Source organism: Nomascus leucogenys, chromosome 5 (genome assembly GCF_006542625.1).
Source record: "Nomascus leucogenys isolate Asia chromosome 5, Asia_NLE_v1, whole genome shotgun sequence".
Lineage (NCBI taxonomy): Eukaryota > Metazoa > Chordata > Mammalia > Primates > Hylobatidae > Nomascus > Nomascus leucogenys.
Genome location: NC_044385.1, coordinates 30,211,742 through 30,234,861, shown reverse-complemented (window position 1 = coordinate 30,234,861; position 23,120 = coordinate 30,211,742). Strand labels below are relative to the sequence as shown.

Below are 23,120 nucleotides of genomic sequence, written 5' to 3'. Positions count from 1 at the left end.
GACGTGGTGGCGGGGACCTATAATACCACCTACTTGGGAGGCTGAGGCAGGAGACTTGCTTGAACTTAGGAGGCAGAAGTTTCAGTGAGCCGAGATCACTCCACTCCTCTCCAGCCTAGGAGACGGAATGAGACTCCATCTCAAAAATAAAAAGAAATACCCGAGACTGGGTAATTTCTGAAGAAAAGGTTTGATGGACTCATCGTTCCATACGGCTGGGGTGGCCTCACAATCATTGTGGAAGGCAAAAAGCATGTCTTACATGGCGGCAGAAAAGCGAGAATGAGAGCTAAGAGAAAGGCCATCAGATCTTGTGAGACTTACAAAGCCATCAGATCTCATGAGACATATTAACCACCACAAGAATGGTATGAGGGAAACCGCCTCCATGATTCAGTTATCTCCCACACAGTCCCCCCTACAACACATGGGAATTATGGGAGCTACAGTTCAAGATGAGATTTGGATGGGATCACAGCCAAACCATATCCACTGTTTTTTAAAAAGTGGTTATCTGCTGAGAGAAAGGGTTGGGAGAGTGCGTATTGGTGACTCTTTTGATATTTCACCTCCAATGTCCACTTCACTTAGGTTAGAGAACTACTATTTTATACATTATAAACCTTAGCACAATGAATGGCTGGTATGTAGTAAGCACTCAGTAATTACTTGTAAACTGAAAATTTAAGATATTTTAATAGAAAAACTAAAACTCTAATAACCAGTAATTAGCTGAAAATGTAGATTCCTGGTCAATGTAGGTGTAATAACATAGGAAAAATTAAACTGTTTTTCCTACTCTCATACTCAACACAGACACTTCTGTGTTCAGACATGTGGGCTTGCTTTTGCTTTCCCACACGTCAGTTCTCCAGTGGTCACCAACTGGGTGTCCTACGATTTAACTCAATTCTGATACTGGCTACCTGGAAACAGCATCAGATCCCACAGCACAGGTTAGGGGCTCAGTCCCACAAGACTTCCCTCCACTTCAGACATCAACTGAAAGTTGTAGGCTACCTACAACTGCTGTTTGATTTAGCTATAAATTCGAGGTTTCCTTAATCCCCTTCTCTGGTTTGATTGATTTGCTAGAGCAGCTCACAGAACTCAGAGAAACACTTGCTTTTACTGGTTTATTATATTTATAAGGGATATTATAAAGAATATAGATGAACAGTCAGCCAGATAAAGAGGTGCATAGGGCAAGGTAGATGGGAAGGGGCACGGGGTTTCCAAGCCCTTTCCAGGCATGTCACCTTCCCAGAAGCTCCCCATGTTCAGCAACCCAGAAGCTCTCTGAAATTGCAAATTGAAATCCCACAGTTTAGGAATTTTTTTTTTTTTTTTTTTTTTGAGATGGAGTCTTGTTCTGTCATCCAGGCTGGAGTACAGTGGCATGATCTTGGGTCACTGCAACCTCTGCCTCCCAAGTTCAAGCAGTTCTCCTGCCTCAGCCTGCCGAGTAGCTGGGATTACAGGCACCTGCCACCTTGCCTGGCTAATTTTTATATTTTTAGGAGAGATGGGGTTTCACCATGTTGGCCAGGCTGATCTTGAACTCCTGACCTCATGATCTGCCTGCCTCGGCCTCCCAAAGTGCTGGGATTACAGGTGTAAGCCACCGTGTCTGGCCCAGATTAGGGATTTTTATAGTGGCTTCATCCTGTAGGCATGGTTGATTATTAACTCAATCTTCAGCTTCTCTCCCCTTCCTGGAGGATGAGGGGTATGGTTGAAAGTTCCAAGCCTGTAATCATGGCTTGTTTTTTTCTGGTGACCAGAACCCATTTGGGAGCCCTCCAAAAGTCACTTCAATAGAATGAAGACACTCTTGTCAAACAGGAAATTCCAAGGGATAAAGAGCTCTGTAGTCAGGAATGTGAAGGTTGGGGGTGTTGTGGGGGCAACAAAGAACAAATATATATTTCTTTTTATAAATCACAACCTCACAATAGATGTTTGGCTTCTTGTACCATGTGTCCAAGAAACAACAATATGGTTGTGGTACTTGTACTGAGGTACAATCATGAGGAAACAAGTTAGCATGTCAGTATCATTCTTATGAAAGAAATGAAATAAATGTCTTTTATGAAGGATCTAATTCACAAGCATATTACCATTAAGAGAATACAGTGGTTGATGACTATTAATGTGAAAATGACCACCATTTGGATGTTCCTACTGTCACCTTCTTAGAGACTTTGGGGATGGGTAAATGCACACACACACAAACACACACATACAAGCACACACACAAACACACACCCACACACGAGTATAAATATAAATATATATGGCCAGACCATATACTTACTTTATGTAAAACAATTTTAAACTCCAAATATGATAGCTATGAACAAACTTCATTAAAAATAGTATTTAGAGATCAAATTGTTTTACTTCTACTTACTTTGAAATAACATCATAATTAACTTTTCTCTCATGAACCTTGAGGAAAAAAAAAAGAAAAGAAGAAGGAGAAGAAGACAAACAGCAAGAGACAGCCAATGGCCTTCATATCCCCATGTAAATTTTGGCTTATACTAAAACACTCAAGGACAAGCATCAGCAGTAAATCATATAACCTACATTTCAGAATCAAAATTGCCACCTTGCACCCTTTCTGAAATCAAAGGAGAAATTTCAGATTGTTATTTGCTCAAATCTATTTGCATTCCCTGGGCACATACCCAGGGGCAGAACTTAACTGAGAGGCATTCTCAAGCCATCCTGAAACATCCACCCTGCAGATTCGCCACGCTTGCAAACTCAAAAACTGTAGGAGTGGGTTTCTCCCTTTTAATTGGTACTTATCCTTGCCCCCAAGAAAGAAAGATATTTTTCAAGTACTCTGTATAGTAACAAAAAAAGAAAAAAAAACTCAAATTTTTTGTTCCACTTAGCCAGCCATAAGCTTTCTGCTAATTCTCAGTCATAAATAAATAGAATTGACAAAGACATTAAAGATGGAAACAATAAAAATAGTCAGGAAGAGCAGAAAAAAAAGATTGCCATGATATTCTGTCTCGTTTTGCCAAAAAGGTATTAAAGTACCAATGATATAAAAATGGACTTGAACAATTTTTTCTAAAGGAAGGGGGTAGCTACTCCCAGACTGCATAAGATGGGTGTCCTAAAGGTTTCATTGATTAGTTGATAAGTTTGCCGGTGAGTGATTAGTCAATTAGTCAGAAAGGTTTGAATTAGTTACTAGAGCTCTGCCTCCCGTGAATAAATGCCGGGAGTATTCTCTCTCTCACCCTCTGTGACAGATGATATCTGTTTTCTCCTGTGAGTTTGAATTTAAGAGCCACTGAAGCTCAGCAACAGTATATTCTGGCTCAAATGAGCTGAAAATTGCATTCAATTTGAATTTCAAAAATGGAGGGGAGGAAGGGGGGAAAAAAACCTCAGCACCCATCAAGTCTCTACACTCTTCAACTACTTCCTGCTGCTTAGCTGCATTCCGCCAGGCTGGGGACCTGAAACCCAGGATGTGTTGCAGGGGAAAGAGCATCGCTGGATTCCTGCCCAGTCCGAGTTTAAAAATAAACTTTTTATAGTCGGGATCAAAGCAAACCTCACTTTTACACACATGCATAATGCAGAATGTGACCCACCAAAGAAATAGATTTACCTTTTCCAAACTGAAATTGGCCTGCTTTATTATTATTTTTTTCTTTACGTACTCTGGAGGTGATAAAGGTGAAGGTGTTTTTCTTGGGAAACTCTGGAAAAGCAAATTCTTTTCTAAATTAAAATTAATTCCTCTTCAGCTCACTTAAGATCCTCATTCCTTGCGGCTCGGTGCCCCCCGCCCTTCACCCGCCTCACATTACAAAGCAGACATGTTCTTGAAAAGTTGAGCATGTAGCTATTGATTTTTCAAATCAAATCATATTTTAAATGCTCTAAGAGAGTTGGTTATTTAAAGGAATCTTGTGATAAATTATATTTTAAAGCCAATCTATTTTTAGTGTACAAATCATTGCCCCTTCCTGCAATGGCATAGTAAGCATGAATTTGAAGCATATCCAAGTTTTCTGAAAGCAGGGCACACCTGTAGTCCATAAGAAGTAGATGTAGGTATCACCAATATTTAAAACTAAACTGATGCTACGCAAAACAACAGATGATATCCCAGCATCATGTAACTGAACGATTTGGGGCCAGAACTCCATTTTATGATAGTTCAAGCTGAAGGAGCAGAGAGAACGCCAAATTCATTCCAACGGACTTCAAACATGAAAACATATTCTCCCGCTGACTAAATTACTCTCAATTTGCAAATTAAGCAACTTGGGTGCCATGAAAAAGGTAATTCAACTTCTAAAGTGCCATTTTCTACACTGAAGCAGGAGTCTGCTGAATGCTGTTCAAAAATATGCCTTATTCCAAAGGGTTCAGTAGCAAGCACCATTGAAAGGCATCGTTGGCAGTGAGCGCACACGGATTCGTATGCACCTACTCTGCGCTGGCCTCTGCAGCAGGAACTCAGAGTAACTAATACATCAGAGATCCTGCATTAGAGGAGGCAGTGGCTCTTCATCCTTCATGAGTTACAAACCCATGTGAGAGTAGGATGAATGCACAGACACTCTCCAACAAAAGAATCCTTCCAAGCTATGATCCTTGTATGACAGTCATTACAACTACAACAGAGTTCATGGATCCAAGTGAAGGACCTGGGTCTAGGATATTAATTGACTAATGGATGGTAACCTGGGAATGTTAGTATTACGTAATTTCCCTTCAAAAATGGAGTGAAGTAGACAGATATCTCTGGAAAGAAATGGGTATTCAATTGGAATCTAATGGATACCAAGAACTTTTGGCAAGCTCACAGAAGGTAGAATTAGAAAGAGAAGGATCCCTATCTTAAACACAGGACAAGACATAAAGAAGAGTAATATTTTACTTCTTAGGCATCACCGAAAGACAAGAATTAAGAAATAGTCTGACTTTCACAACCTCAGCTTACTGGTCAGTTTAGTGAATCAATACAAACATGGGCAAAACCATTCCAAAGCACCTACATGATCACTACAACACACACTCGGTAAAGTCCAATCTGCCAGAATATCCCACACATAGACAAAAAAAAAAAAAAAAAACCCACTTTAAAAGCATTTAAAATTATGTTTCTACATTTTAAAAGGTAGAATGTGGAAAACATGGTACCTTTCTATGAAATACTTGCCAACACCACAATAGTAGTCAAAGATGTCAAGGGGCCACTTAACCCTCTAATGTGTATCACATGACATTATGTTATATAGATTTTAAAAGAACATTAATATCTCCTAATCTTGTAGGGAGCAGCTTACCTTTCAAACTGCGACAGTGTTAGCGTAGGATTTTTTCCTTACATCTTCATAATTTAATATCGTTTCATTGATGAACCAGTAAATTGTCAGCTCTATTCATTTATGTGACGTGAGCAAGGATCCAACCCAAAAAAGGAAAAAAAAAAAAAAGTAAGGTCAATTTTCTTGGCCGCTGCATTTAATAAAATCTCCCAGGCAATAGAGTTAAGCACACATTAATAGCTATGACTTAGTACGCTCTGCCTTTAGCAAGTCTTTGATTTTCCTATATATACACTCAGGGCTGTATTAACACTCCAACGAAGGTACAGTCCTCATTTCTTATTTTAAGATTTCTTCCTTCTCAGCTTTATCAGATTTATTAATCTTCCGCTCCTCTCTTATTTATAGCAAATGCTCTGGTTAGGGTTTCAAAGTATTTTCCATTATAATACCCATATATAACTTTCAGAAAAAAAAATTCTTCCAAGACCAAGGGACTTTTTACTTACTTCATATTAGTCTCAAAATATATGCATTTCTCCAAACATGAAGTCTTTGTGTCCTATTTCTCTGATCTTCAGAAAAAAACACAAGAGAGCGAGTAGAGAGGCTCAAGCTTTCTAAGTGGAAAAACTTGAAGCTTCTATTTTAAATAAACTCCAAGTGGGTTTTCACTAAACATACACTAATTATGTTTTAGGGAGATATCTATCAAAGGAAGCTACTGGGTTGAACCTCATGAAGTTGCTATTATTCTATCAATTTCAACCTACAAAAATGGCAATTCCATATGATTTAACTTAATGCTTCTCATATCTTTACTAAAATACAAAAAGACTGTTCAGAGCAACAAAGCAATCCCTTGGATATCCGGGGAAATTCTGTGTCGAACTTGCAGCTCAGGGGGTGAGAAGGGAGAAGAGAAGGTTGTGACCAACAGGAGGCTGGAATGCCCCTGTCAGTTTGTTTGGTGCACACTCTGGTGCAATTTATTAAGTAAAAGATGTGGAGAAAATAATTACTCGGGTGGCACCAGGCCACTTTGCATCACATACCTTGAGGCATGAATGTGGTAACTATAGACTTTGGGGAGTGAACACTTCAAAGAGATGCCTGTATTGCATTAGAAGACCCTCAGAGGGACCTCTAAATCTATTCACTAAAGACACCCTTCAGACTCATAGCTTTCCCACTTTCTTTCAAGAATGGGGTTAAAAGTAAAATGCTCGACAAATAAACTAGATTGAGGTTTCAATCCCAGCTTCCCCCTACGCCCAGCAATTGGAATCATACCTTGGTAATTTACTGTAATGCTAAAGAGAAACTATTTGAATACTAGAAAACAAAGGGATCATTTTAAAATAATTTCTTGCATAAAGTGAGCTGAAGATCAACCAAGACAAGAGACCAAGGAGGTTTCTAGTGTAGGTTGGAATTTGACAGGGTCTAGAATCAAGAAAGAAGGGTGCTTTACGTATAAAACTAGGATGGTGTTTCAAACACACTCATGAGAGAGACAGGAGGTAAGATGACTCGAATGTGAGAATCCAACCCTATTTATTTTCTAGGATTGTGAACATAAGAGCCTGTTAAAAAGCTATAATTTATATAAGTACAAAGAAACACTAGGAGAGGACCCACCCAACTGACACTAGAGGGTCAGAAGCCCAAGAAGACCTAATTTAGATTGTTGCTTTTTTAAAAAGAAAGCACAAGACTCGGGAGGTACAAAAACAGGATTTGAATCAAGAAAAATCCTTCAGGTGCTGATTTCAAAAGTTATATGGCTGCTTTCTGTGTAATATTGCTAATGCTCATAGCCAGTGTGGCCGTAGATTTCAAGTTAACATTTAAACTCTACAACTTGTCATACTCCATCTCTGAAATGGCTGAAAATTTGAAATAACATTAATGTTAAAACAATGGTTTTGGGAACCAGTTCTCCTTTTGATCCCACACCAACAACTATCTCTAAGCAGAGGCGTTCAACTCAGGAGATTCAGTTTGTGGGCCAGGGGAGATGGTGGGGCATTAGAAGGGTGTGTGGAATCAGTTCCTGTTACCCCTATGATTTCCTCTTATTACAAAGTGCAGTACACATTTCCCCAGATAAATCTTGTTTTAAATGGTGACAACCAATCCAGGTGAAAGATTTCTTATTCAATACTGTAGGTAATTTACTAAGAATAGGGGGGGAAAAGATTGTAAACGGCCTTTAGAAGTTCAGTAACAATATAATTGAGAAGAATTTTGTGGGTAACCCAGGAAATGCACTACTATTTATCTCATTTTATCCCTTGTCTGCAAATATTCTACATTCCAAACAACCAGTTTTATTTTATTTTCAGTTTTAGATTCAGGGGGTGCATGTGTAGGTTTGCTACAAGAGTATATTGTGTGATGCTGAGATTTGGGCTTCTACTGATCCCGTCACCTAAACAGTGAACATAGTACCGACAGAAAGTTTTTCTACCCTTGATCCCCTCCCTCCCTCCCCTCTTTTGGAGTCCCCAGTGTCTATTGTTCTCATCTTTGTCTGTTTCTATCCAATGTTTAGCTCTCACTTGTAAGCAAGAACATGTAATATTTGGTTTTCTGTTCCTGTTAATTCACTTAGGATAATGGCCTCCAGCTGCATCCACGTTGCTGCAAAGGACATGATTTCATTATTTTTTATGGCTGCATAGTATTCCATATTCTATATGTACCACATTTCTTTATTCAAACCTCAACTGCTGGGCACCTGGGTTGATTCCATATCTTTGCTATTGTGAATAGTGCTGTGGTATACATATGAGGGCAGGTGTCTTTTTGGTAGAATAATTTCTTTTCCTTTGGGTATATATCCAGTAATGGAATGGCTAGGTTGAATGGTAGTTCTGTTTTTAGCTATTTGAGAAACCTCCAAACTGCTTTCCACAGAGGCTGAACTAATTTACATTCCCACAAATAGTTATAAATGTTTCCTTTTCTCCACAATCTCGCAAACATCTGTTATTTTTTCACTTTTAATAATAGCCACTCTTACTGGTATAGGATGGTATCTCACTGAGGTTTTGACTTGTATTTCCTTGATGATTAGTGATGTTGAGCATTTTTTCATATGTTTGTTGGTCACTTGTATGTCTGCTTTTGAGATATGTCTGTTTTTGTTCTTAGCCCAGTTTTTAATGGGGTTATTTGTTTTGTTCTTGTTCAATTGTTCAAGTTCCTTGTAGTTTCTGGACATTAGTCCTTTGTAGTGTGCATAGTTTACAAATATTTTCTCCCATTCTGTAGGTTGTCTCTCTTTTGATAGTTCTTTTGCTGTGGAGAAGCTCTTTAGTTTAATTAGGTCTCAGTTATCAAGTTTCGTTTTTGAAAAACCAGTTTTAAAATGTAGACTGACACACAACTCACAACTGTTTTGTAAGCTGATGATTGCCTATCCTATGCCCAACTAATTATTAAGATTGGGCATATAAACTTATTACAAAAAAATTCCAGGATTAAGAACTATCAGGTGCAGTTGCCTGGATTTTGCATTGCACGATTCCCAGGGTGCACTTTTCACATGTATTACAATGTGAATGATCTACCCCACCATGGCTGTGTAGTATGAGATAGGAAGAGGAAGCCTCTGGATTCTCTTTCCTATCCCAGAGAATATTTTTAAAACAAATATAGATAACTAAATTACCAGTATCCCTTCACTAACAAAGTCAGTGACCCCAAGGCAAGAGGACTTACACCATCCCTACCATCACCCTCTACCATCACCAGCAGCTGCCTCTGCATTGTTGCTGGAACCTTCTTAGAAGGGGAATTGCCTCTCTAAATACAGAGGAAGAAAGATCTGTTCTTCAGGTCTCAAATGGGTTCTAAGAATAGATATTCCAATAAAAGGAGAAGCCACTTAGCACATGATATTCCTGAAACATGGTAGCATGACAGTGGAACCCAACCATTCACCCAGCTGTCCTTGGGGAAAAACACATTTTGAATTCCAAAACCTTAGGAGTATATCTTATTGTGAGGGTTTACCTGTCATCTACTTACTACACACAGATATAAAAGCCTGAACAGCATATACTCTCAAAAAGTGAATGGATAGCAGAAGTAAACATTTTTAAAAGGGGAAACACATATTTCCTTTAATCGTTCTGAAGATAACCCTAGTGTACAGCCAGGAAAAGATAAACAGAAGAAATTCCTCAGCTTTCTAGATCCCCTACCATATGTTATACATGTGGGTTTGATTATTTGAAGATTTTTTTTCAGGATTTCAATAAAGGCAATCAGGCAGGATTATCTTGGGCAGGCACAGGATATACAAGCAAGCTACTGGATGCTGGGGAGATGTAGGGCAAAGACAACTTCAGCTCCCCCCTGCCAGGAAACTTGCTCTATTAAGAGATAAAATGTCATGATATAATCTATGTGATGCATCTTTTGAAAAAAAAAAGTGCCTCCAAGATTATGAAATAGTTTTGAGAGTGGAAAATAATCCATCAATTTAGATACAGCTTTTTCAGTGATGGGTACAATGTAAGGCTCCCTCCAGTTAAACTGAGGTCAAGCATACAATTCCAGATTTAGATCCCCCAATATTTGCCACTCTATATTTAGTCTTCACAAATTCAATAATATTGGCTACTTTCTGATGCAAACTCTGACGGAGGAAGATTTTCTGTGAGGACAAAATATTTTTAAAATAAGAGATTTCTTCATTAAGTTGGCCAAGATCCTTGAGTCTAGCACTTTGCCAATCATTTTCCTTCCACTTTAACACTGGAAACATGGAAAGTCAGAAAGGAAAAGGAAGGGAAATAAATAAGAGAAGAAGACATAAATGAAAGATTAAGAGAAAAGAAACATGATGGAAAGAAACAGGAAGGTTAATAAAGAAGGAGCACATGATCTCCATTCACTCAAAGTCAGAATGCCATTAATGCACCCAAAATCAAATGCAGTGCAAGTTCTTCTTGGTTTATCACCCCTTTCCCTGGAGAATGCAAGAAGGCTATGTTGATGAAGATCTTGGTGATAATGCACTCCAAAGCCCTCATTTTACCAGTAAGGAAAGGGAAGTCCTGTAAGGCAAAGTGACTTACAAAGTCATGACTAGAAGCCAGAATCACAATAGACCAGTCTAATGTTCTACCAACCATATCTGCCTGAAAGTGGTAATGGCTTTTCCAAGTCTTAGACAACTGCTAATGACACCAAGAGTGAGGTAAAATGGAGATGCTCTTCTCTCTCTGGGGGAATAACAGAGATCAACTCACAGTATTAGAACCTACAGGAACAGCTGGGCAAGACTGCAGCTGACCCAGCTTCCAGGGTAATTTGATGGTTGGAGAATAACACACTGCAAATTTAGAGGGACAAGCTCTAAGCCCAGTTTTCTCGTAATTCCAGCAAACCGTCTCCAGTGGTTATTATGACATAACATTTCTGATGATTAATTAAAAGCTTTTCATTAGATCAGTCAGCTTATAATTAACAGCTCCCCCTATCTTTAATAAAGTAAATAGAATGATGTGAAATAAGTGAGATACCAAGAATTAGCTAAAGCCTAAACCCAAGTGAAAGCACCCTCTGCTCTCAACCAAGGAGGCAAAGAAACAAAAGGGGAGGGAAAAGTGGGTTTTGTTAAACAGAGATGAGAAGAGAGAGAGCTGAGGAGGGGAATATGGGAAGGAAGGAGGCATTTGCTCAATCAGTACCTATTTTCAGAATTTCCTTCAAGCTGGCTTGAACTGAGAGCCATCAATTATTTAAAAGATGTAACATGATGCTTCCTTTGTTGAGGCAAATCTGCAAGCAGACCCCGAGAGAAAATAAAAAATGAATTAGGCAGAATTTATTAGTGTGCTTGAAGAAAACAAAGATTTAGCTATTGGAACTGACTCTTTTAGAAATGGTTCAATTTTGTCTCCTAAAATCCACAAGCCTTTCTTCTCCCCTCTATACCTATTTATTTATTATTTTCTACAGTAGATCACACAAAAAGAGGAATGAATCATTTCGCAAACTTCTCCTTTCTTTTCAGATTCAGCTTGATGTGCTGTCTTCATTTAAATTACAAATACGCTAATCTGAAACACTGTTTACCACGTAGCATTTTAAATGAAAAATACAAGAAATTGCATCACTCACATTTAAAAAATGACTTTAGACTCTGCACCTCATAAAAAACAGCCGACAGTGTTCTCTGCCTTGGCTGCTGTATTTCAGTCCAGTGAATGAAATTCAATTAGTGGGCTTTGTACTTAGGACATTATGATTCTGATGGTTGGTCTGATCAAAACTGGTGTGCCAAGCCTCAGTTCTGTTTTTTTGGCAGACCACAGTTAAGGAAAAATTCAATAGAGATGGTTGGCAGGAGAAAAGTTAGTTTCAGAGGAGCTTACTTTTCACCATCATAAGGAAATATGGGAGGAGGAGAGCTGCTCCCTGGAACAGCTCATTATTTACTAAGTGAATGAATTAACTTTTTGAGAAACCTCAGTACCTGAGTCTATCATTACCAGTTTTAGTACTTTCCAAAAATAGCAATTGACGTAAAATAAACCAGTACTAACTAGAACCAAGAAATTACAGATCTAATTCATCTTTAGGTTTTGATCAGCCTCAGCTAGTCTTGCAAATGAATCGTAGAGAGACCACAGTCTTCATGATGCTATCAGAACCCTCCCAAGTAAAACAAAGCAACAGGCACCTCATAGGAAACTCCAAGCCTTTACAGTGAGGACTCAGGGTAATCATCGGTTCGAGAGGTGCTATTTATCTTTAACACTTCTGAAAACAAACCCACGCACAACAAAAGCAACTGGGCTGCAGCATAGGCCCTCGCATGTCTTGACCAGCTATCTGGACCACTACACCGTGATTCAGGAACACCACACCCACATCTGCATGGATCAAACAGAATGGAAAGAGCAAATCAAACTGATCATTACATGGCCTGATTCTTTGGCCAGCAAAAGCTGACAAGTAATAGTGAAAATTTCCAAAGGATATACAGCCATTGGTCTACTAATAATGTCGATTAATTAGCCGATTAAGATCTGAGCAACCATTTAAATTTTAACGTTGTGTTCTTAAAACACAGACCACCCCCCCAATATCCTTCCTTTCTTTCTTTTTTCTTTCTTTCTTTGATTTTTTGGGAGTCTCCCTCTGTCACCATGGCTGGAGTGCAGTGGTATGATCTTAGATCACTGGTTTCAAGTGATTCTCCTGCCTCAGCCTCCTGAGTAGCGAGATTATAGGTACCCACCACCAGGCCCAGCTAATTTTTGTATTTTTAGTAGCAACAGGATTTCATCATGTTGGCCAGGCTGGTCTCGAACTCCTGACCTCAAGTGATCTGGCCACCTCGGCCTCCCTAAGTGCCATTACAGGTGTGAGCCACCACACCCAGCCTGATTTCTTTGCTTCTCTCACAGGGAATGACACCAACATCCGACTTCTTTTATAATCAGAAACAGAGAAATTATCCTTAGCATCTATTTTTTTAATCACCATTATCCATTTCATCTCCAAGTCTTTCCCTCTTCTTGGAAAATGATTACAGGAACAATCACATGAAATTCCAAGAAAAAAATATAAATATACATATCCCAGAAGTGGCATCTATCTTCTCGGTACACTCATTGGAAAGTGGTTCTAGGCGCTTTACATTTTGCCTGAGCGTGACCCAGGATTCAGGCCAGATGGGTAGCCTTGACTCACTGTGCCCTTGGTGCTATTTTTCTCTGACTCAAAATTGTATGCCCACATCTGTTGTTGATACGAATGTATCATATTGATGGTTTTTCAGATGATAAAGAGATTCATTCTAAAGTGAATCTTTCCTTGTGTCAAATACCAAAGTCAAAATGCATGCTCACTTCCTTCCCATAAATGGGCTTCCTCAGATGTATTTTTTTCAGAATTAGTTAGTAAAATGACAAGCTACAATGGCTTATTCCTAGCTTTCTAGGGCTGGGGCTGTGCATGAGTATTTACACCAAGGAAATTGGCAAACAATACAAATCAGGTGAGGTGGTTTTATTCCCCCTGGAAGAGCCAGTTTACCAGCACATCACTGTAAAGGGTTTTACTTTCATTGTTTCCTTCTTAGCAAATAAAAAGATCCATAGTGTCCTTCATCAACACCCATCTTTTTCTCCTCTTTTCCTTTTGCCATGGAAACTAACCAGCAGTTCCTCTTTCTCCTTGACACACAGCTAACCATATTCCAGCCACTCTTATGCTTATATAAGGTCATGAGATGAGTTTTCCTCCACGGAAAGAGAGTAGAAGTGACAGGAGCCTCCCCATACTTGGTCCATAAAACCCTCTCCCACACAATATCCCATATGGTCTCCCTTTTTTGCAGATGATAGATAAAGGAAACTGTGGACACTGTGTATTGAGGTCAGAGAGCCACAAGATAAAGGAGCTCAGCCTTGAAATCATCACTTGAAAGAGACTCACCCCAATCAGGAACACCAATTAGAAACTTTATGTGAAAGAAAAATTAACTTTTATTATGTCTGAACCATCAAATATTTGGGAGTTTGTTTGATACCCCAACCACCACTGCTGTAACTAAACACTCTCTTTCCCCTCTTCTTTCAACAATTCCTCCCACCAGCTACTATGATAAATCTGGAGATGAGGAATGGTCAAGATTAGGAAGAAAGAAAGAGGAGACCTGGCCAGGCATGGTGGCTCACGCCTGGAATCTCAGCACTTTGCGAGGCAGAGGCGGGCAGTTCACTGGTGGTGTGCGCCTGTAATCCCAGCTACTCAGGAGGCTTAGGCAGGAGAATCTCTTGAACCTGGGAGGCAGAGATTCCAGTGAGCAGAGATGGCACCACTGCACTCCAGCCTGGGCAAAAGAGCAAAACTCCATCTTAAAAAAAAAAAAAAAAAAAAAGAAACAGGGGACCTAATAGATATTGTTTTCTCACCTAGAGTTTTTATTTCATTTTAGAGTTTTTGGTTCTGCCTGCTAGGGCAATTCATTTCAAAAGTCATCAGCTAGAACTGTGTTATTTCCATATACTTGCAGTACAGGGTGCAGCTTATTCTTTTTCCCTACGGTGATGTCACCTAAGTGAAATGTTCCAATTTAGAATCATTTCCACGTTAGAAATATATGAAGAATCCAATCCATATGCCCTACGACTTGTCAAGGAAATTAACTATAAAGACTGTATCGATATTATACAATTAAAATGAGAGCTCTTAACATATTTAATTTCCCCCTGACCTGACTTTCTTTAGTCATTATGAACAAAAAGTATGAATTCATTATTTGCAAATAGCCCAGATTGTTTAATGTATTCTAAAAGGACCTAAGACACCCCCTTGTGTGTGTGCGCGCGCACACACACACAACACACACACATTCAAGCACACATGTTTCTCACTCTATCAAGGGCAAAAATAATAACGAAGGTAAAGATAAGGAATATTCTAAGTTGTTAACAACGTAGACTTAGTATAGTGGAACTACAAACATGTTTTTAGTCCATATGTTGTATCTTTCTATAATACTCAGTGAAAAAAAGGAAGGAAAAGGAGGAGGAAGGGTGGCAGGGTGGGAGGGTGGAAAGTAAGGAAACAAAAAAACTGTCTTAACCTTTCCAGATTATCTACTATATATAGTATCATGTACCCCTTCTCCCTCCATAAACTGGTGTAAGGAATCTATTTGGGGGTATTTGGGATTGTTGTGTTCTCAAAAATTTAACAATCATAGCTCTGAGGCTTAATCACTTGTATGTGTTACAAAACCAGATGGTTCAAGTGGGTGTTTGTTTACAAGCTCTTTGCATAAGGTTTCTAGCTGTTTTTTAGACCAAAGCTGAATATTTCCACTAAGAAATAAGGCACTGAGGAATTAATGAAAAACCACTGGATTTCCTAAGTCCCTGGGTTTCCTGCCTTCACTCTGACAACCATTTGGTGCACTTTTTCAAGGATCTACTTAGGGCCCCCAAGACAAGAACATAAGCTTAGAGCACTCTGAGTTCTGGTTTATGGGACTCCAGCATACTTTGGGAGAAGGAGGCCTCTCCGCTGGGCTCAGCATTGTTCTGGATGCTGTCAGTGAATCAACTAGGAAAGAAGAGAGCGCTCTGCCTTCCCAACACCTTCACCATGCTGAAGCTCTAGAATTTATTATGTTTCCGGTTTTAACTGGCTTCTCCCACTGGGTTGTTTTGACCAGCCACATCCGTCTCCAGCTCCCTCCTTCTGGATTTAGATGAAATGAGAGAGAAAACTTTCCTGGTGATTCCCTCATTCTTTGTTTCCTGTACATTAACCACATGGCCACTATCTGCAAACATGCAAAAGCAGAGGTTTATTTATTGCAAAATAAGTGAAATAATGTTGAAGGTTTCTTAAGGGAGAATAAAAGGTTTCATCAAGGCACAAACTTTTATGGCTTTGAAAAGATAAGTGTGTGTTTCTGGTTTTCTGGATGAGAACATTACCCCTCTCCTGGCATACTGTCCGCTTTGTACTTAACCTTCTTTCAACAGAAAGAAAGGCAGTCAATGCTTGCTTCTCTTCATTTTTAACAAGATGACTAATGTCCATCACAGTTAGCACCCATGATATTAACATCTGAGATCATAAGTGTTACCTAAACTGGTCTCTTTCCTGTCACCACCTAATCAGTTCCAAAAAATTACAATATTTGAGGTGAAAAGGGCAAGGAAAGTACATGAATATCTTGACATTTCTGTGAGCTTGTCTCTGTCATCTTCTACAACAAATGAGCAAGAAATTATAAGCGAACCAAAAGTGTGTTTCATCATTACCATTTTATTCTTCTCTTTTACTAGTTTAGGAAGGGGAAAAAACTGACTTTTTCCAAACTTCTTTTTTTTTTTTTTTTTCTGAGACAGTCTTGATCTGTCACCCAGGCTGGAGTGCAGTGGTGCCATGTCAGCTCACTGCAACCTCCACATCCCGGGCTCAGGCCATTCTCCAGCCTCAGCCTCCCAAGTAGCTGGGATTATAGACGCATGCCACCACACCCGGCTAATTTTTGTATTTTTAGTAGAGAAGGGGTTTCACCACGTTGGCCAGGCTGGTCTTGAACTCCTGACCTCAGGTGATCAACCTGTCTAGGACTCCCAAAGTGCTGGGATTACAGGCATGAGCCACCACAGCCAGCCCTTACTTCTTTTGAGTTACTTCAGCAAAATGAGGTATTATTTGACTATGTCTTTAGGATAAGGAATGTGCTTCATTTACTATTATCTAGAGAGCAACATGGTTTCTGGCCCATAATTGGTGTTCCATAATCGTATGTTGAATGAACTACTAGATATGACTATCTTCCAATTCTAATGAACTCAAAACTTAATATATGTCATCAGACTTTACAATGTAAAGTAGGAACACCTAGATAAATTAGCAAATTCACGATTTATGTGACTGTTTTGCCCCCTATTCTGAAGGTAACTTTTAAGAAAGAGCTCTTTCATTGTTTATAGCTTTTAATAAAGGGGAGTGTATCTGGTGAAATTCAAAAGACTTGAAATACTGCCTTGATTTTCAACAAAAGAAATCAAGCTTAGAAAATACTTGTCTATGGAAACAGCATCCACCATATAGTAGTAAACTCTCAATTAAAACTTGTTAAATGAATTAATAACAACCAGCTTCATATCAAAGTAAAGACCCAGGTTGAGTGGAAAAGGTTAAACAAAAACTCAATTCCTGATTTGCTGACTATCCTATATTTTATTCGTCTATAATTATAAGCAATGATTATCTATGTGTGACATAGACCATTTTACACAATTATTGAAGATGTTCAAAAACTCTTTCAGAAATTCATATTCTTAGTTGTACCCCTGTTCTGAAAGCACATTTCTCTTATTTTTTAAAAAAATATATGGAGTATCCACCTATTGAGAAGTGTCATAATATAGAACTTGCATGAGACATCGACTGTGAAATTTAGTTTAAAATTAGTGGTCACATGAAATGAGCATGTTTAAAACCGAGATGTGGTATCTTCTAATTACAATCCTCTAACAAACACTGGGAAAATCTATGATGGTCTCAGCACACAGAGAACTCCTTCTCTGCAGACCAAAAGAGAGTGGAAAAGACCAGCAGTAGCCATGAAATATCACTTGTGTCCACTATTTATGTTTTATATCCTGTCAACAGCAGCATGTTCATTTAGCATCAGACACAAGTTATTCAGGGACTTAGATGATGCAGCAAGTGTCAATACTGATGTTACTATTTATAGCCCAATAAACTATACTTTGAACAATATTAGTAACGTTAAGCTTAGGTAGCACTCCTAGTATTAATGCCTTAATACAGATATATTGCTATAAGCATAGTTTACAGCATGGAACATAAACACAAATCTAGTGATACTAATAAATCACTTTCTTGACTGCTTAAAAATGTACTGCCAAAATGGGCTTTATGCATTACACAATGGAGCAGAAGGCAGTGATATATATTTAAATTTTCCATTTTTAAGCTGTCACTCAAAAACTTTCATACTTTTTTTAGCTTATTGATCTTACGGGCTTGTGATAAGACTTCAACTGCTTGGTTGGGCTGTTTTTAGCTTCTGCTTCTTATTAAAAGAGCTAAATCAGGAATCACAAAATGCTACTAATTTAGCACTTTCCAATAGAAATGAAAACTAAAAACAGCACCAAAATAGTGTAACCCTCATGTTTTATTGCTCTAGAATCCCAGATTTAACTACTATATAGCATAATAATGGGTATAATGGAACTATCACTGTGTGTGTGTGTGTGTGTGTATACAGCAAAAAATAAAAGCTTGCATTAAATATGCTTAAATAATTGTTACAGAATTCTGACTGTTGTTAAGTATTTTGCACAAGAAAACACACACACAGACATATACACATACTATACATACATATGTTTGCATATATATATATAAAATATATACATAAAGGTTCTGCACTTCTATTTCCTACTCTTTCTTTAATTGACAAAGAAACATACATCCTTAATTCCTTAATGTTTTGGCCACTTCTTACCATAAATATACACCCTGCATCCAAACAATCTAAATATCATCAGTAGAACAGCTAGAGTGATGGCTACATCTGATCAATCAACTTGTGTAGATGCTCTCCGCCCCACACCTTGCCAACACCCCCACTGGTCTTTGAGTGGCAAATTATATACCACAACCCAAAAACTTTCAAATGCTGATTTGGGGCTCAGAACACTGTCCTCTCAAACCTGTGACTGCTCTCACATTAGATGTTCTACAAGCTCTTCAGGAAAGGGTGATTTGTTTTCTCCCCTCAGTGCTGGCCCCAAAGTTCAAGGCTTACTGTAGAAGAGATAGTGGCCCTCATAGCTAATTGCCCATATTTTGCAAAGGGCAGCATGGAAACGGGGAGCCACAGCCTTACAAAGACAGGATCCCTAATAAATATTCCCGTGATGAATGAGTTGTGTGGTCATGGTCGGGGATCTTATTGCATTCCTGAATCTTACCCGTTCAGATATGACAGAGCACTAGGTTTGTTATTATTCCCCCATGGCATCCTCCTGTGGCATCCTAACCAGTAAAGATGGTAGTAGCAACTATGAAACAGACACACAATTTATTCTCGGCAAAAATAGCTGCTGGAATTTTTGTCATTGTCATTATATCCACCTTCTGAGAGGATCCTGAGAGGCATGCAAGATAGCAAAATTGGTTAAAAATACATGCATAACAAAGAAAAGGATTTTTTTTCTTAGTGTGTCTAAAATCATCAGTCTTCCAGAAACAGCTCCTATTGTCAATAATTTTAAACTTCCTGCAACATTTCCAACTGAGCCCCCAGATCTTTCCTGGCACTGTTTTGCTGTCAGCTACTAGCACATGGACACCACCAAGAGTCATCAATTTTCTACAGAGCTCGCTGTTTCATTTTTGTACCCCTCACTTCCACTAATTCTACTGCTTCTTTGAACATTGCCTCACAATCACTTACATTGGGCCACTTCAGCATGTCTACAATCTGCATATGTATATGTATGTAGGAGTGTGCACACCCAACCACAGAGGCACATTTCCATTTCTCCCCCACATAAATATGGTGATGAATTGGCCGCTTCGAGCTTTTCTGACAGACAGTCGAAATGGTAGCTACAATGACCAGGGGATGGCCTAGTTCCTCCATGCAGAAAGGTATTCAGCACACGTAATAATTATCCATCCATCTCGTTCACACTAAAGGCATGGCAATGCAATTTTAGCCTTATAATCAAGACCGTACGACAAAAACCAAGGCCATTAGGGACCAATTTCAAGTATTCTCTGCAAGACAATGATTTTCCAACTGCACTTACATATGCTGAATAGTTACCTCTGCACGACTGCACCTGCTCTCATTTATGTAACCCCCCTGTTTTCCAAAGCCTTTCTTAGTAATGCAATAGAGCAAAGTTTTAAAGGCTCGCAGGCTTTTTTTCCCATCATTATTTTTTTTCATTTTCCAAAGCATACTATGAAAATACTGAGGGTAAAATCTCTGCTCATGCCAATGACCATGTTTCAGAGATTTGTTGTCTTCTTTTCTGTTCCCTATCCCCTGATACCTTCATCCTTACTCTTGGCCCTGCTTGCTTTCCTTTGAACTGAAGCATGGTCTTCAGTTCAGGCCCATAATTACTTCACATGTACTTTTGACCTCACCACTTCGGGTTCAGTGACATAATAGTGTTATCTCTGAAAGGACGTGATGTCATCATAAATCACAGAGCTGTACAGGCAAAGGTTCTACTTGCAAAGTGGAAGAATGCTAAAATTATTTGGAAATTATATAAAATATAGCTCAAGTATTCTTTTGTGTCTTATTTTAAAATGCTTAAAGAAATAATATAACAGATATAATTATAAATATTAAAACAATCATATGGTTTATCATTAATAATATATCAATTTTGGGGGCAATGGAAAAAATCATAAGACTAGTAAGAAGGAAAACATTAAAAAGCCTATGCAAAATGGAAAATGGCCCAGACACTTTATATTACTATCATTTCTTTAGATTTTCTATAGATTCCATGCTCCTTCCTATTTTTCAATTGTTAAAGACAAGATAAATATCTCTAAAACATCACTTAATTGTCATCTTGGTTCTTTAGCTTATGAGCCAAGTTACATCATATCTCATCTCTGAACATATTTTTTAGATTATGAGATAATGGACTTGTTAATATGAGCGCAATCAGTATTTTTTTAATTGCACTACTCCATGGATAAAAAAATGCTATAAGTAATAACTCAATATATTAAAAAAATAAAAACTTCAACACAGCCCCTCTCCACTGAAGAAGTCTTCACACCTCTTGGATGGCCATTTTCAGGAAAGCTCTGTAAAGATACTCAAGAACTCCCTATCCCTGCATTGGGGCCATCAAAACCAAGTTCAGTTTGCTTCATTCTATACCCTAGAAATTCCATCATTATTCCTGCTTCTTGCTGCTTAACTTAACATGACGAATCTTGGCCTCTTCTAGGGAAACAAGAGCAGAGTGCATTATGCAATTTTCAATATAATGCACTAAAGGCTCCTAATTACTTGATTTAGGCATATGTAAATAAGAAGACCTTATACAAAATGAGTCAAAGATCATGCCTTGAGCATTTCACCAGTTGAACAATATTCTGATTACCTAATCAGGTTCTAAATGTATGTATAATGTATGCCTCAGAATATCAAGGCTATCACATATAAAGCAGTATGGTTCGTTCACGTTAATATATATGCTATGTTTCTTCAATTAAGACACTTGCCAGCTGACAGGCAGAGGAGTAAGTTGTGACATCTTAGTAGTGATCCTGCCTGAGCATGTGTGAACTTAGCTGTTCATCTGATTGTCACTTCATTGGTACTATTTGCATTGGCAACAGCATATGGAGTTGGGTTTCTCTTCCCTTTACTTTTAGTTGACATGTAATAATTGTACATATTTAGGCGGTATAGAGTGATATTTTGATACATGTACATAATGTGTAATGATCAAATCAGGGTAATTAGAATATCCATCATCATAACCATTTATCATTTCTTTGCATTGGGAACATTCAAAATTTCTCTTCTAGATTTTTTGAACATATACACTAAGTTATTGTTAATGATATCTAACCTACAGTGCTATAGAACACTAGAACTTATTCTATCTAGCTGTCACTTCGTATCTGTTAACCAACCTCTCCCATCCTTCCCTCACACCTACCCCTCCCAGCCTCTAATAACCATAATTATACTCTCTTTCTATGAACTCAATACTTTTAATCTCCCATGTGTAAGAACATCCAGGATATTTCTTTTCTTTGCCTGATTTATTTCACTTGATAAAATATCCTTCAGGTTCATCCACATTGCTGTGAATGACAAAAATCTCATTCTTTTTTATGGCTGGATGGTGTTCCATTGTGTTGATATACCACACTTTCTTTATTCATTAATTCCTTGATGGTCATTTAGGATGATTCCATATCTTGGCAATTGTGAATAGTGTTGCAATAAACATAAGAGTGTAGATATCTCTTTGATATGCTGATTTCCTTTCTATTGGATAAACACACAGTAGTGGGATTGCTGGATCACACAGTAGTTCTATTTTTAGGTTTTTTTAAAGAACCCTCCATGCTGTTCACCATAGTGGCTGTGGTAATTTACACTCCCACCAGCAGTGTATAAGACTCCCCTTTTCTCTGCATCCTCACCAGCATTTGTTCTTTTTTGTCTTTTTGATAATAGCCATTCTAAATGAAGTGAAATGATATCTCGCTATGGTTTTGATTTTTGCAATTCCCTGATGACTAGTGATGTTGAACATTTCTTCAAATACTTATTGGCTATTTGTACATCTTCTTTTAAGAAATCCCTATTGAGATCCTTTGCCCATTTCTAATTGAATTATTTGTTTTGCTTTGTTTTTGCTGTTGTTTGTGTTTCTTGTGTATTCTGGATATTGGTCCCTTGTCACAGCTAGTCTGTGTCAGTTTGCAAATATTTTCTCCCATTTACAGGTTGTCTTTTGACTTCATAAATTGTTTCCGTTGCTGTGCAGAAGCTTTTTCAGTTTAATATCTACTTTTTGGTTGCTGTCTATGTTTTTACAGCCTTACATACAAAATCTTTTCCTAGACCAATGTCCTGAAGAGTTTCCTGTATGTTTTTTTCTAGTAGTTTTATAGTTTCAGGTCTTCCAGTTAAGTCTTTAATCCATTTTAAGTTTATTCTTGTATGTGATAAGGGATAGGGATGTAGTTTCATTCTTCTGCGTATAGATATCCACTCCCCAACACCATCTATCCTTCTCTAATAGTTTACATCTTGTGGTTGCACAGCCCCAAAACTTCAGAAACATCCTAAACTCTTTCTTTCTCTAACACCACCTCAATGAACGTTCTTGGCGCCTTTGTGGGAAATCAATTGCCTATAAATATGTGGATTTATTTCTGGGTTATCTATTCTGTTCCATCGGTCTATGTGTCAGTTTTTATACCAGTACCATGCTGTTTTGATCACTATCGCTTTGTAGTATATTTTGAAGTCAGGTAGTGTGATGCCTCCAGCTTTGTTCCTTTTAGTATTGCTCTGGCTATTTGAAGTCTTTTGTGGTTCCATATTATGGAATTTGTTTTAACTTAAATTTGAATCTCTTAAAATGCCTTCAAAAAAGATTGTCTTTTGGTGATGCACTAGGTATAATGTCATTGTGTACAAAGGAGCTATCCTGTCACATGCCTGGCAGTGCAGTTAGAGAGAATAGAAATAGCCAAGTCTTTCAG

The 23,120-nt window shown here is 38.3% G+C and overlaps 1 protein-coding gene across 4 annotated transcripts in view; it reads right to left on the bottom strand.

The window, feature by feature from the left end:
* Window positions 1-23,120, bottom strand: part of ESRRG (estrogen related receptor gamma) — a 594,759-nt gene that overhangs the window by 437,597 nt on the left and 134,042 nt on the right. For all 4 annotated transcript variants that reach the window (XM_003265099.3, XM_030812870.1, XM_003265098.3 and 1 more), the window contains exon 2: window positions 5,331-5,422. The gene's annotated coding sequence lies outside the window, so the exon portion shown is untranslated. The remainder of the gene's footprint in view (window positions 1-5,330; window positions 5,423-23,120) is intronic.